A 3,860-nucleotide genomic window follows, 5' to 3' on the forward strand; every position below is an offset into this window, starting at 1 on the left:
AGGCCCACCACTAACTGTGTCTCACGTCCCCCATAATTAGTTCCCATTTGTACGCTCTCTGCTGCCAGCCACCGAACATCAATTGCCCCTGCAAAAAAACAAAAATCAATTGAATTAATGTGCGTTAATGTGATGGGTGGCAAACAGTGGGTAGGCTGGCCGGCTAGTCCCCTGATTCTGGTCAGTCGTCACGTGTACTGGAACCCTGCCTGCTTTCTTTTTTTAGTGAACCTAGGTGTTGTTTGTTGTTGCGCTGTCTCACTCACCTCCTGACAGGCTCCTGTTATCTTTTATTTTTCTTTGAGCATAACACGTGTTGTTCTCTAGCCCACACAAACCACAACTCTTAGCCCAGCCGAGACAAACAAGTACATCAGCTATCCCATCTAGCCAGCCCAACCCGCCAGCTGTTCGGTCTGTTCGGTGCAAAACCGAGTACCGAACCGATCGATCGGCTCATCGAAGCCTCGGTCTTGTTCATTGCAAGAGACCGGTCGGTCCACATTTCCTGGGAACCCAGAAAACAAAAACACCGAAGCACCGAACCGTTCGGTTCGGGGGAACCGAACGCCCACCCCTGGCTCCGACTATAGTTTCGCTATGGTGGACACCACCAACGATCTAAAAGCGCTCAAGGTTTCGGACTTGAAATGTCCGAATCTTGTCAACATCCAGCACCACCACAAGGTCTGGGGCAGCGAAAAAAACAAACTGAACTCCGTGGTTGACCTCACCTCGGCCATCATGGACCCCTGCTACATGAAGACGAAGAATGAGAGCAAGAAGGACAAGAACGCCTGTCACAGTGTGTGTCATGAGAGACTGGATGAACAACATGGCATGTACACGGCCATGGACGCGTACACAAGCTACGAGATGTACAGGTAGATCGTTGACATGAGGAAGTGTCTTCTTCCTGCCCTAGACGAGGGATCGACCCACAGAGCAGTGGCAGCAGCGTCACAAGAAGTAGATGACTAGACGATCGTTTCTCCTACTTTAGAATGCATGCAATTGTTTATTGAGGTGTGAGCGAATGATCTGTATAGTCACTTATGTAATTGGATGTTTATTTCAGTTATATATATATATACACACATGTTATTCTTCTGTAGACAAAGCAAATCACACGGCTTGTTAGCAGCAATCGTCTGTGTTATTATTGGTCTTCGCACACATTTCTGATTACGGACTTGTTTGTCGTGTATCACACACATCTTGTTCAGTTGAACCATTTCCATTGTGTTGCCTAATCACACACAGTTCATCCTAGTGAACCGTACGATGTATATCGCACACACCTTCATCTGGCTGCCCGTTTCTTTTGTTCCTCGCCATCGCAAACATTTAATTGAACTAAACCGTATGCCCTGCATCGCACACGCAACTAAAATCTGAACCGTGTCTGATGCATCCGTCATTGCAAACGTTTTGCACCTTTTGTGATGGTTTCTTTACACCACTGTTTGTGATTATGGCATCGCACACAGTTTCGTCGAAGGGTCTCTGATCATAGTGTCGCGTTTGGACCATCCTGCAGTAGTGCCATCACAAAGCAACTCTCCCACTGAAGATAAATTAATCTAGTTGGCCAAACCAAACGGATAGATCGAAGAGAAATACAAAGCTATAACAATCATGCATAATAAAGTTTAGACAAGACTCAGTTACTCTCAATGAATAATCTGTTCATAAACCACAATTCATCGGATCCCAACAAACACACTGCAAAAAAAGATTACATCGAATATAACTCCAAGAAGATCAAGGAGAACATTGTATTGAAGATCAAAGAGAGAGAAGAAGCCATCTAGCTACTAACTATGGACCCTTAAGTCTGTGGTAAACTACTCATGCATCATCAGAAGGCAGCAAAGATTATGTAGAAGCCCTCCGTGATCGGTTCCCCCTCCAGTAGAGTCCCGGAAAGGCCTCCAGATGGGATCACAGAAGAACCTAAGCTTGTGACGACCGAAAAAGTGTTTGAGGTAGCTCTCTAGCGGTTTCCCAATATTTAAGAACTTATAGAAGTGGAATTAGGTAGACGGAGCCATGTGGGGCCCATAAGGTAACAGGCCGCGCCCTACCTCCGTGGGTGCGCCCCGTTGTCTTGCCGTGTCCTTGCTTCACGCGTGGTCTCCTCGTGAAGCTTCTAGGGTCTCTTTTGTCCAGAAAAAATCGTCAAAAAGTTTCGTAGCATTTGGACTCCGTTTGGTATTGATTTTTTGGAAAACCAAAAATAGGCACAAAATAACAACTAGCACTTGGTTAATAGGTTAGTTCCCAAAAATGATATAAAATAGCATAAAAATCCATATAAAGCATCCAATATTGATAATATAATAGCATGAAACAATCAAAAATTATAGATACGTTGGAGACGTATCATCATTCCCAAGCTTAGTTCCTACTCGTCCTCGAGTAGGTAAATGATAAAAACAGAATTTTTGATGTGAAATGATACCTAACATGTGTATCATGTAATCTTTTTGATGAGGACATCACTCCTTCGGATACACGCAAAACTCCACTGGATATACAAGGACCGATCACTAGAGCTCGAGCGCGACAATTGAATTTAGAGGTGAGCTCGTTCCTAAGCACTTCTTTAAATGTTCCTGAGAATAGATTGCTACCTAATGATTATATTATGATTAGGAACCATGGAGAGCACTAGGAGATACTTGGAGAGGGGCTTGGAGGTGGAGAGGACCAGCAAGGGCGTCCAAGTCAAGGTGGGGGCCCAAACAAAGTTGACTTCGAGTCTGTTTCGGAGTCCAGGAGCAGTCTGCACTAAAACGGTTGTCCAGGTCGCATACGGGCACAGTTTTGGACATTCTATATATGCACGGATAGCTGAGAAGATAATATTTCCAATGGCGCTGGTCCCATGGTCAAATTCCTCCTGAATCAATGGGAATCATCGAAACAAAAGACGTCCAGAATCTGTCTCGGTGCTGCGCCACCGTTTTTGGCCTTTGGGCCATGTATCTTTTTGAGACCAATAGGGGCGTGACCAAAGGGTCCTTGGTTAACCCTAGACCATATTTACAGCCGCCGGTGCTTAGGTTAGGGGCGGGTTTTGCTTAGATTATCCTGTCAAGAACAGTTTCGCCGTTCATCGGCTTGTGAGACCCCAACTTCGTGAGATTAATCATACATCTGCAATTTGGTTGCAATTCTTTCTTGTTCTTGCTTGTGTTCCTCGATTCGCAGGCAAGGATTAGCCTTCTTGGCGAGGTCGACCGTGCATCACCGGTCGATAACCAGAGGAGACGTGGTGCTGCGATTGCGGGGTTCAGAACGTGTTGTTCGGAAGCCGGATCTAGTTGTGTCAAGTTTCTACCTAATCAAGAGTTATCAGAACCTTTCGGAAGGTCGGGACACCCTTGTTCATATCAAGTGGTAATCAGAGCTTCAGGTGCACCGTCAAGTTCGCCCTTCCCTAGTTAGTTTTTGTTTTCGCCTTCATCCTAGAGTCCACAGAAAAGTCCAAAAAAAATTAGTTGTTAGGTTCTGCCATCCCAGATTTCCAGACCACGTTTAGCCTTTTGCACAATTCTATTTCAGAGTCCGTAGTGTTGAGTTTGTGTCCTTTGTCATGTTTTGTTGCTGGTCTAGTTAGTGTGTTAGTCCACAATCTTGTTCACAATCCGCTGCCACCACCTACGCGTCCTATTCACAATCTTGATCTTTTTCCATCCCCTATACGTCTTGTGCCCACCACACAACACCATAACTCCAGCCCACAATCTGCTGCCACCATACCACCACTTTTCTTTACACTATTTTAATTCAGCCTCCTAAAAAAACACCGGAGTTGCGCCAAACTGCCTTACCTTTCGCATACAGACTCGAAT

Source organism: Aegilops tauschii, chromosome 7 (assembly GCF_002575655.3).
Source record: "Aegilops tauschii subsp. strangulata cultivar AL8/78 chromosome 7, Aet v6.0, whole genome shotgun sequence".
Classification (NCBI taxonomy): Eukaryota; Viridiplantae; Streptophyta; class Magnoliopsida; order Poales; family Poaceae; genus Aegilops; species Aegilops tauschii.